Source organism: Corvus brachyrhynchos, unplaced genomic scaffold (assembly GCF_000691975.1).
Source record: "Corvus brachyrhynchos isolate BGI_N302 unplaced genomic scaffold, ASM69197v1 scaffold14, whole genome shotgun sequence".
Lineage (NCBI taxonomy): Eukaryota > Metazoa > Chordata > Aves > Passeriformes > Corvidae > Corvus > Corvus brachyrhynchos.
The window spans coordinates 6,699,707-6,711,649 of NW_008239110.1; the positions used below are offsets into that span (position 1 = coordinate 6,699,707).

The window sequence follows — 11,943 nt, forward strand, 5'->3', positions numbered from 1 at the left end:
TCTTTCCCTCATCTTTTCCATGCTGTCTCCTGGGTTTGAACTACAGCCTGCCTCCAACTTCTAGGTGGTCTTCCAATCCAGGATCAGCCCAGCCCTACTTGACTTTGGAAAGCAAGCAAAACCCAGTGTGCTTACCTCAGCACAACTCACATAAGCTCAACTCTATGGCTTTATCCTGATGAAAATTCTTTTGTGGTTGATGCAATTTTTCTATCTGATCAGCAATATTTGATGTGTGTTGAAGGCAGGTTCAGCTAGGGTGAAGAGCATATGTTGATCTCCTAAAAAGTAATTTGGGGTTTTTTGGGGGGAGATATAAATAGCTGACTTTATTGTACTGGTCATGCACGCTAGTGCTGGCACGAGGTGCATAGCATTGAGCTCTGAAGCAGTGATGACTAGCATGTTCTCATTTCTTTATAGAACTTTGCCTGCTATGCCTGATACAGATTTTTATTTTGTAACTTGATTGCTACAAAGATGCATTCATCAAACGCAATTACTGCCATATGAGCTAGTGACCAGGGAAGGTCCTTCTTGCCATTCAGCACAATGGACACTGAGTCCATTGGCAGCAGGGGAAAATAGACAGAACTTACACAGCAAGCTGACCACTCCAGGCAGAAAGCATCCAGAGCCACTGAACTTCTTTATGCCTCCCCTTGCAAATCTCTTATTGGTCTGTGCCATGTACCATGAGACTGGTTAGTGAGGGATGGAAATTAATTTCCATTGATGTATGGAAAGAGAGAAGTAGAGTGAGGTTTCATACAGACATTACAGGTTTAATTTGCTCTGCTTCCCTTTTTACACCAAGACTTCAAGCCAAAAAATGTGACAGAAAACAGCTGTGTACTTCACCTTAGTAGGTGGATACATCCCAATTCTCAGTCTAGTTCTTGTTCACAGCTCTCTGTAGACACAAAGAAGCTCATCTCACTGGGCACGTTGCCTGAAAGCACAAACGTTACTCCTTAACCTAGATGTGGTGGCCTCTATGCCATGGAAGTTTATGCTGGTCGACATATTCAATGTGCCTTCCAGTCTCTGCTTTGAGGAGGGTGGAGGTTTGGCAAGGGGATACAGGCACATTTTTGAGAGGGATTGCAGAGGAGCCAGTGTGAAGGGGAGATTGTGGAGCAGACGGAGAAGGAAAATGTGCCCCAGCACCAAAACAAGGCTGATCAGTACTGCAGAGTTTCAGGCCAAATCTGTAGGGGACAGCAGATCCCATCCAAGGAGATAGAGTCCAAAGCTCACTGTGCAGGGAGAGAGAGGGGACAATCTCTGCTAGGTAGCTTACATGGTCAGCTGACAAGGGAAGCAGAAGCACATGAAGCAATGGTGTATCTCCCAGTAGCCCCTAGAAAAACTAAGACTCAGGAGCTTATAACTGCCCGGGTGTTGTTGAGAATGAACTATAATTATATCAGTTTCCACCTTTTTATCACAGGAATTCCTTCGTCTTCCACTCCAGCAACCTTGAACGCTGCATGTCCCGATGGCCCTTGAGGCACAAGGGGCAGGCGAGGCTGAAGTGGTGGACTTGTGCCTCAGCCTGACTGCTTGCCCACTGTGAGGCTGTGTGGGAATTGAGCTCAGGCAGTGCCCAGCCTGCCTGCAGTGAGCCTCCTGCCGCTCACCCTGACCCCCTCTGCTTGTCTGCTTTGCAGGAGCACTCGCTGACAGGGTACCTTGCATGGAGAAAGGGAGCAGAGCAAACCACGTCACTCCACCGAATGACACCAGCTGGTCCGCTCACCACCCCCTCTGGCTGAAAGTCCAGCAAAGAAAGCAGCTTCCTGTCATGAAGCCCCTCCGAGGAAGTCTCGGTCCCACGGGTGCCTTTGACCCAGAAGACAGCACATCATGGATCCACACCTCTTGGAACGCTTTTTCCTCTTGGTTTCTTGCTGGGGGGGATTTTTCACCCGGGTTTCAAAAACCACACGGACCAACATAGGTACTTTTCCCTCACTGACTTCGGAGTTCAGATATTTGAGATTGGACAATGATACGGATTTTTTTTAATTTTTTTTTTCCTTTGAAAAACTGCTGTGGTTTTGCTGCTACACTAAGAATCGTGATTTGCATTGTATGGTTTTGGACCTATTCAAGTTTTGATGGGGGAAAGGGGTAATACTGGAGTAGCAACGCTTCAGAGTCATCTCTGTCCTACCCATGATGCACTTTTAAATGAAGAGTTAGAATATTTTATTGGCTAATATACTTTTCTTGTTATTTTTACAAAGGCCACCTTTATCCTTTCTAATGCCATATTTTCAGTGTTACACTTTTATGGCTTTTAATTTTTGATTTGACAGATGTAAGAAGCAGCATGAATAGTTTATACTGTGGTTTTTCAGAGACTGAATGCCAAGAGTACTCAGTAAATGTTTATTCTTCTCAGCTTTCTCTTTAAATTCCCCTAAATAGCGCCCCATTTGGGAACAGAGCAAGAGTGTTGAACTAAAGACCAAAATTCCCTCAAGGTGTAAAATAATCTGAGGGGAATATTTGCTGGGCGTCACGAAAGACTTGGATGAAATTTCAACCCTGATGGTTTTCAGTGATCCAGGAAGGCAGTGAGACAATCTCTCCATATGCATAGCCCTTTCATGATAATTAGAATGGTATGGACAAACCAATGAAAACAAGGGTAAAGTGAGAAAGATCCCCCATGATTCTGTTTCACTGTTTGCTTTCTCCTGTCATGGTTAAGAGAAATGTGCAATTTGATCCTCAATCAGTGGGTGGAGGATAACAGGGTAGAATTTACTTGTGTGCACTTGTACAGTTGTAGCCAAGAGTCCAAAATACACTAGAGCATGTTATACTGGCACTGAATTGGTAAGAGAGTTGTGGAGTATCCCATTCTGACAAATAAAAAAGAAAAAAAAAGAAAAGAAAAAAAAATACAAAAACCCATAAAAACCCCACAAAAAATCAAAAAGAAAGAAAAAAACTTAAAAAAAATTTCAGATCACCTTGTGATTCAGTGTAACTGTTTACTAACTCGAATAAAGCAATTGTTCACTCTTGAGTGTTCAGAGTACACCTTTTCTATAAGGCTGCTGCGGGGAAGACAGGAGCAGTTTGCAGGAGCAGAGGCTCTGTGTCAGTGGTGTTGGGAGCAGGGCAGCAGGGTCAGTTGAACCAGAGCCTTGTAGTGATGGTGCACTATGAGCACTATGTATATACTGTATTTCTATATTTTCCTTTGTACAGATTCACTTAAGTCAAGCTACTGTTTTACAGGTGCTCCTTATTTATTAGAGCTGTGAAAGCTTGGAAATCACACCGGGCGAGTAAGCTCGCTTTTTAAAAAAAACAAACAAACAAACAAAAAAACCAACAAAAAAAAAGGGGATGGGGGGGGAATCCAGCAACTCCTGAGTCTAGGGAGAGAGCTCAAAGACATTTTGATGAAACATCTTCAAGAGAGCAAGAATTTGAAGCACCCTCTGCTTTCCTTTTGGTCTTGCAGCGCTTTTCTCTCTCCCTGACTGGTGTCAGATTTATTAAAACAAAATAAATCTCCAAGAAAAAAAAATGCACTTAAATGTGCTGTTGTTTTATTTTTCTTTTTTTTTTTTTTCCCTCTTTGTGCATGCAGTTATTCATTTCTCTACCTGCCTGGTCACAGACAAAAAGACCCCTGAGTCTGAAGCCACAGAAAAATATGTGTAAGTTGTTCTCGAAAGCTGTATCTATGTCCCTTCCATCTTTGTGCCTCCCTTGACACTTCTCAGTTTCTGCAGTGTTTAAGGCATGGGGAGAAAAATCCCTGCACTTAGCACAGTGCAGTTAGGTCCTGATCTTGGAGAAGATCTCTGGGTAGATGCAGTGGCTGCAGCTTCATTGATTTTGAGAGGATCTGTGCAAGCACAGTAGCCTCATGCTGCATCTGGGGCAGCGTACAGAGGGTATTCTGCCTGCCTTTTGTGAGGATGGGGCTTTTCTGTGCATGGACTCCCCCTGAAACCAGAGGTTCTTCAATGGACCAAACTCCTCCCAAGTGCCCCCAGGCCTCTGCAACTGCTATCTCACACAGTAGCATTTGCTTCCCAGCTCTTGGCCAGCACAGCCAGCACTGCTGATGGAGGGCTTGGAAATGTCCGGTGAGTGCTGGAACTGTTTGACTGATTTCATTACCCAGCCATGTAAGGCAAACAACAGCAGCCTAAGCGTGCCTGCTTGGAAGGGCACATAGAGTAAAGCTTGTCTCCCCAGTAAACAGCTTGCTGCATCTCTATTTATTCATCTGAACTTGGCTGTAAAACGAAGGCCGTGTGTATTGATCTTGATTTTGTCAGTGGTCCAGAATTGTTAGCACACATTTTCACTCTTCTGAAAAACAACAGACTCTTTAGAGAAATCTTTCTCTCTGATGAACCGGTTTTCTTTTCCAGAAATGGAATCAGCTTGTCAAAAATCATCAGGACAGCAGAGGTAGAGAAGGTGATCTAGGCTAGAGCTGGCATCACATGTTTCTACTGATCACAAACTTACCTTAGCTTTCCTGAGAATTTGCTCACCTTGTGCTTTCTTAACATCTTACCCCAAAATTCAGAATGTGAACAACTGCTTTGGACAGCTGAATCAGTTCATTGTTTGCTATTGAAAAAATATCTCCAGCTGCATATATGGGGAGAAGTACCCAAGTATACATAAACCTTGAGGAAAATGCAGACCAAATGGTACAATACATTATTCAAGAGAAACCTGCTTTATTTCTGAGGCCAAATCCATCCCTTGTATGATGCCAACAAAATGAATGGAATTACACAAAGGATGTAAAGGTCCTTTGCAATTAACGGGAACCCAGCAAACACTTGCAGAACGGTGCTCGCTTGCTGCTGACATTATTTATTAAGCACTAAGACCTAAAAGCCAAGCCAAGCTTTTTCCTGGAGAACTCATCATCAAGAAGACAAAGAAAATCCCGTGCACTGGGAGATACAGGGGAAGGTTCCTGCGTGCAACAGCCATCACTCCAGCTCTTGCACATGTACGGATTTGGGATGCAGAGACTGTCTCCATGAGCGGAGAGAGGCAGTTTTGCCTCGGGTCTCAGAGCAGCCGGCCGTGCATGCATCCCTTCACACTGCTGGGGCAGAGGGGGAGTGTGCTGTGATCAAGCTGCATGGGCCCTTCTGCTAGCACTGAATTCTTGCTGTCAGCAAGAATTTTGCCCTTGTGATAAAAGGGGGTCTGCGTGCTGCAAGCACTCTGCATTAATTTCCTCCTGTGTTGTCTTAGATGATTTTTGAAGGCTTTATTTTGTTTAGAACTACTACACATGACAGTTTTTTGAGTGGCCCAATTCCGTGAAAAAGGATGTCCCTCAAAATGAAAACAATTCATGCTTTTTCCGTGCTAAATGATAGAAATAAATTTGCTTTGTTCAAATAAGTGCTGTGAGCCAAATTTGCAAGGATGCTTATCCAAGTGAGATATCCCATTCTGAGGTCCATATTTGGACACTCAAATCAACACTCAGCCAAACACATGCATGAGGCATTTCAATGCCATTTGGAGTGTCCATATATAGAACTGGATGCCCAAACTTCATTGCCTTTGTTTTAAAAATAGACCTGGAATATAAAGACATCATTTAATAATAACTATGACAAACATTTTGTGTGCAAACTAAGAGCAAATTTGCTGATGCTGGTTCAGTTTGATTCCCCTGGAATTGCTCTGGATTTACAGAGGTGTAACTCAGAACAGAAGCAGTCTCTTAAGTTGTTATGCCTTCCACTCTCACTGGAAGTTGACTTGATATTTGGGATCCATGAGTAAGGAGAGGTGGTACTCAGTATCACTCAGTATCCATTGTGCAGCTGAGGGAGAGAGAATCAGGAATTGAGTTGAACCTGCTTCATAGTGAACATAAAGGCTCAAATGTTTTGAAACGGGGAGAACTACTTTACATAGATTTGCACACATTTTAGTTGTCATTTATGTGGTATTGGGCAAAGAAATGCATTGCTACCTTGAGCAACACTGGGACATTTTGCACAGAACACGGTAAGCATCAGTAAAACACAGAGAGCTGTGAATAACAGCAGAGCAGCAGCTTCTGGCTGTTTGCTTCCAGCAATGGTGGGAGCATGGGTCCTCAGAGGTGCAATGGATGCTGACCGCAGGGCACTGCAGCACCTCCAGGGGGGACAGGGTGTCTGATACAGGGGTGCTCCTCAGACTGTCATGTTGACCAGTCAAGACCTGTCGGGACTTGAAGTTCTGTGACACTGTGAGGAACAGACTCGGCCACAAGGAAGAAGAAAAGAGTAACTTAGGCTGCTGACAGTCTTTCTCCAAGCTGTTCCCTGGTCTCTAAAGCATCACCTATCTACTGAAACAGGTAGGTGTCCCAGCCACTTCAGCCACTGCCCTACTGAAATAAGTTTTCCAATGATATTCAAGACACAGAGAGGCAGCCAAATGCCAAATGCCCAGGGCCCTTGTTTACAAATGATGCAAACATCTAAAAGTTGCATGTCCCTCCATCAGTTATCCAGGCACATGACTATCACAGGAGAAGGGGCAGCCTCACCTGCTCCTTCCTGGGGCTCCCTGGCATCTGGGCAGCCCACGCTGCAGGTGGGATCCTGCCCCAGATGGGAAGGAAAGCTTGGTTATTATTCACTGATAAGATAGCTGAGGGCAGAGATACGTTGTGATTCCCAGCTCTCAGCAGGCCTGCTTCTGAAGGACCTTGCTGGACCTAATTAGTAAAAGGAAAAGGCTTGAGGAAGAAGGAATGCTGCCTTCTTTTCCCGAAAAGTGTTGTACTCTGGGGGTTTGCTGAGGGACCAGGAGACTCAGCTTCACTCTTCTTCAGCTGAGGGAATTGAGCCCACACAGGCACATGCAAAACGAGAGAGGCTGTTATCCCTTCCCATGTCCCAGGCCAGAATCGATGTGATACAATCTGTCCTGGCTGGTCTACTGGGACACAAGCTATGCCAAGAAAGGCAGGAGAGATTCTCTTCACTTCTCAGGGAAGAGACGCGGATGTGACATCCACAGTGCCAGGAAGAGGGGGCACAGTCCTCCTATTAGTGCTTGAGGCGCTCTCTTGGAACAAGGGCATCTGCTCCTTCTCCCGAAAGGGCTTTAGAATTGCTGCATTTACTGATCCATTACAGAGCCCACCTCTGAAGCAAAGGGAGCCTTCCCTAAGCCAGCTCCAGGAGTTCAGCCTGCTGCAGCCCCACTGTCCTCCGTGCTTCCCGGGCCCTCAGCTCAGCAGGACAGGGAGGGCAGGCAGCCAAAGAGCTCCCTGGGGCAGCAGCACTGGCAGCATCACTCAGCCAGCTTTGGAGTGGGGGAGTGTGTGCCAAGCTGGCAGAGCTGCCCCAGCATCTGCCCCACATGTGCTGGGTGATGCTCGGCCTTCACATTACTTGCCCTCTCCTGAGTACCTCGGGAGAGGGATGTGGTTTCTAACTCTTGCCAAAGGAGATTGATTTCTTGCATCCCAGTTGCTAGCATGGTCTTTGGCATGACAGGCATTATGTGAAATACAATGTTTGGGGGACACACACACACACACACGGAGACACACTGACGCACACACACAGACACACAGACACACACACACAGAGGACTCGGGAGCAGTCCCAGGTATCTCCCAAAACTCAAGGCAGAGCAGGCACCCCGGCGCTGAAGCATGGCTGGATGCTGGGGAAAGCTTGCTGCCACCCTTACAGCCCCACGAGAGGTCCAGCAGGATGATTTACAGGCAGGGTCAGGTAGAGGAGCTGACACAGACGGGTCAGCGAGGATGGGTGCCAGCCCACAGGCTTATTGTCAGTCGACATCCAGGGAACGAGGTGGGAAGAGGGGGGAGCATGAGTCAAATTCCTTAATAACGTGAATTATAAAATCATTTCCTGTGTTAGGGGTTAGGAAAGAGAGCGCAGGACCCGGAGATCTTCCAAACAGAAAACAGCTTTTGTTAAGGCTTTTGGCCTAAGGAGTTTGAGGAAGACTGGGGGGGTGGTGGGAAGGGAAAGTGCTGGCACATTTTTGGCTGGAAGCCTCAGACAACATATTTTTTATTCTAGTCTTTATTTTTCAAAATAAAATTATGGCAAAGCAGCAACAAAGAGGGGGGAAGAGGGTGAAATTAGGAGGAACAGTACCCAAGTATTTCCCACTTCTTTCTGTCCCTGCCATTAAACGCACAGGGTCTCCTTTATTATATACAGTAGCAGGATTAAGTCAGCAGCCCACAGGCTAGGAATGCAACAAGTTTCTTTCATACTTATTGATCCTTTTTGGTTTTTTGGGGAGATTGTTTTCATGAAAGTTTAATTCACCTTTTTTAGCTTTTGAGTCTAACTGCCACAAATTTTATCCTGCTTCTTTGTGAAATGCTAAATCCATCGGTAGGTTTTAGTTTTCCTGGTGTAACTTTTCAGAAACTGTATATCTGCATAGCAACCCCACTGGAGGCAGCTTATGTCACGGTATCACATGTCAGAAAGATGAAAAGAACTCCAAATCTGAGCTGCTCCACAAACTTATGTCCCCCATTCTCGGACATATATCTTCTGTACTTAATATAAGTGTCAGGAAGGCAACTTCAAGGCCAGAGAGGTGCAAAGTTTTATCTTGGAGATGACAAAAAAGAAAAAATTGCCTCAATTCAGCCTTATGCTGACAGTCAAGTGAGAAACAAAGATTGTCTTTTTCCTCCTCTCCCCACTCCCCCTGACCCCCACCTCCCTGTGTCCCTGTTGTCTGCTTCCAACTGCAACCTGAGCCTGAATCCTGAGCCCAGTGTCCAGATTAGAGATTGTTGACTCAGATTTAGTGGTGAAATTTGAGCCAGGCCCTGTTGATGGCACAGCCTTGAAGGAGCAGGTTTACTTCAAGCCAAAAGAGAGATTACATGTCAGACGAGAGCCTGCCTTTTCTTTATCACAAACTTCCTGATCTCCCTCTGTTCTAACAGTGTGTGTGTGTCCCCCCACCTTGTGCCCATTTTCAATTCCTTCTATAGGGTGTCATAAATCAGGAAATTAGCAAGTGTGTAGCTGCCCTTTGCCACAGGCAGAGACAATGAGCTTGCTGTGTTTTTAACCAGTGGGTAGCACTTAACGTAATCAATGGAGAGCTACGTGCAGAAAGGATGAAAAATTTGGTCTCGGTCTGACCACTTACGGGGCTTTTCTCATCACCCAGGCAAGCTGCTTTTATGAGAATATGACATGCCCTAGAAGCTTGCTCTCCATTTTGCAGGAGAGTCATTAAAAGAAATCATTACATGTTTTTTTTTGTTCCTTGGCACACACGCTGCTTTTCCTTGGCTTCTGATTTCATCCATCTTTCAGGCGCTTCGTGCCTTTAGTAATTTATGTGCAAGATTTTTCCAAACCTCCAAATGTTTTTCCATTTGGCAAACTGTGGAAGCCTCCACAGAATGTAACTGTAGAGTTTTCTTGTACTTCAAAACATGAGCCCTGTTAACACAAAGATGCATCTAATACTTGTAATCCTGTACATAAAAGCTATAAATTCATCTAAGACAATCAAAGACATCGTTCCTTCTTGTGAGTCTTTACCAGCCTTGTTGCTGTAACCCCTTCCTTGATCTACGAAAGGAGAATTTCTCTATGAGCATTGTTGTTTTCTTTAACTATAGCTTTTGGAAGCTTTATAGTACCATATGGAGAACCATTTTATTCTGCTGCTGTAGCTTTCTCAGTGCAGGCTATAAATTAGATAATTTTCCTCCTGTCTGATAGCCACACACTATCAGTCAGACACATTTGCTCCCACCAGAAAATCCAGGAGAATTCAAAAGAAAGAGATAATCTTCCCACTGTATAGAATCTAATGGAAACTTTTATTCCCTACTCTAATACTTACAACAGTTGATTTAAAAAAATGTACTATGTATTTCACCGTCCATTAAGCTCACAGGTTTGTAGACTGCTTTTTACAGAAGTCTCCTCACATTGCTCCTGTCCAGCCCCTGTCTTTTGACAGGGATACATGCTGGAGGATACTCTGGCTGGGCTTTTTAAGGGCTCCTAAGGGGATCAAGCACTCCTATGCATTTTGGGGAGACTTAAGGAGGTCACCCAACAGGGTAAGCATGGCCTCAAGAAGCAGTTAGGCTGCCATAATTTGCAATCTGGGCTGCTGTGGCTTTCTTTGGGAATGCAAACCCAAGGGGAGATTCATTAAATGTTTTTGATAACGCAGTCCAGTGAGTGACATCCCTGAAATAGCAGGGTATGTAACCATGAGAAAAGAGATCTTTTTTCAGCCATCCATGCTCCTGGGAAATTATCAGACACTGAGGCACAGGAACAGTATCTTTGCTTTTATTTGTTTATTTTCAAAATCCCTAAGTAGTTTACAAGGTTGCACTATAAAATACTTTCATTTTCTGGAAGTCCCAACTGGACCAAGTTCCTGAAAAAGAGTCTGTTTTGCCAGCAGAAATTGGTCCAGTTCAGGCCTAAGGTATTATTTACACAGAGTTGTGCTCCATCCTTGCCTTCTCGGCATGTACTGCACTGCTTGACCTGGAAATAAATTCTCAGTGAGACTATAGAATAACTGGTGGGATAAGTCGCTTCAACAGTTCTTCACCCAAACTCCTGCATCTAAACTGAATTTACATGGGAAGAACTTTTTGTATTTCATTTGAGAAAGGACATCTCTGATGTCTGCCAGTGCAAATCCTCCAGAATCAGTCTGGCACAGAAGAGAGGTGAATCAGACCAGTGGCAGGGACTTCTTTTTTAAAGAAATGAAGCTGAACGCTGAGAGCCTTGACAGTCCATTCCTGTCTTAGTGTCTATCTGTGTGAGTCCAAAGAAAGCAGAGAGAAGGGTCAGTGAAATTCTTCCAGCCAGCACTGCTGTGATGGAGAGCAGAGTTAGTCTCTTATGTGTCATTCCTCAGACTGCCAAACTCTGGTGACAGCTCTCTGAGACACACATGACATCCGCATTAACAGCTGAAGATGTCATTGTGATCTGAGCTATTATGGTGAATTTATTGCTGTTATATCACTTTAAAATAAACTATTCCCTGACTCCATCAGATTAAGAGTACTTTATCAGTGTGGGCGTGAGGCACACTTTCTTCTTGTAATTTCCTTTGTCTTAAGTGACTCTAGACTTTTGCTTACCTTATTGGGTTGATAAACTAGCATACTCTATTGTCAACATGCATTAAAAAACAATACTTAGCTGTTGAGGGAGAGAATGTGTGGAAAACACCAAGGATACCAGGACACACGTATGTGTTTTGCCCAGGCTATTAAGCGGCAGCATTTTACCATTTGCACAGCTCTTTTTTGAACCTAGTTTTTGTTTTTGACTGGCTGAGTGCTTTTCCTGCTCTCTCAAACTCCTCTGCATTGCATCCAGTTTGCTCTTCCAGAACTGATTGACTACTACAGCAGGTCACCACCCCTGCTGAAATCAGCCAACAAGCCGACCATAACCCCAGCAGATGTTTGTGGTTTATAGGCCAAATGAGGGCCCAGCAGACCAGTGAAATACCAGCACCACAGATGTGGAACCTGGCCACTTGACACGAGCAACACAAAGCCCCGTCCTTCCCAGCCGGGCTGGGACTTCCAGAGGAGCAGAAGGTCTGAGAGACTAATTAGCCTGCAGAGCCAACACACTGGCCTATGCTCCATCATTCTGATTGGCACAAAGTCCTTTAATGAAACGCCACATGAGTGAAGTCAGATGAGGCCCCTCTGTAACTTCACCTTGGAGTCTGGCAATCACCTGAGTTCATGATGTCCTCAGAATGTGCCAGTCTGCTCTGCCAGGCTCTGCCACTCACCCCAGCTGGGCTGGGGATGGCCAGCCAGCCTCATTACCACAGTCTGCACTGCTCCTGTGCTCCGAATGCAAAGTGGGGACATATAACCTCATGACATGTCTGAGAAAA

At 45.0% G+C, this 11,943-nt stretch overlaps 1 protein-coding gene across 2 annotated transcripts in view; it reads left to right on the forward strand.

The window, feature by feature from the left end:
* The window catches only part of SOBP (sine oculis binding protein homolog), a 112,806-nt gene extending 110,925 nt beyond the window's left edge, over window positions 1–1,881 (forward strand). For both annotated transcript variants that reach the window (XM_008637755.2, XM_017739604.1), the window contains one exon: window positions 1,674–1,881. The gene's annotated coding sequence lies outside the window, so the exon portion shown is untranslated. The remainder of the gene's footprint in view (window positions 1–1,673) is intronic.
* The last annotated feature ends 10,062 nt before the right edge of the window (window positions 1,882–11,943 follow it).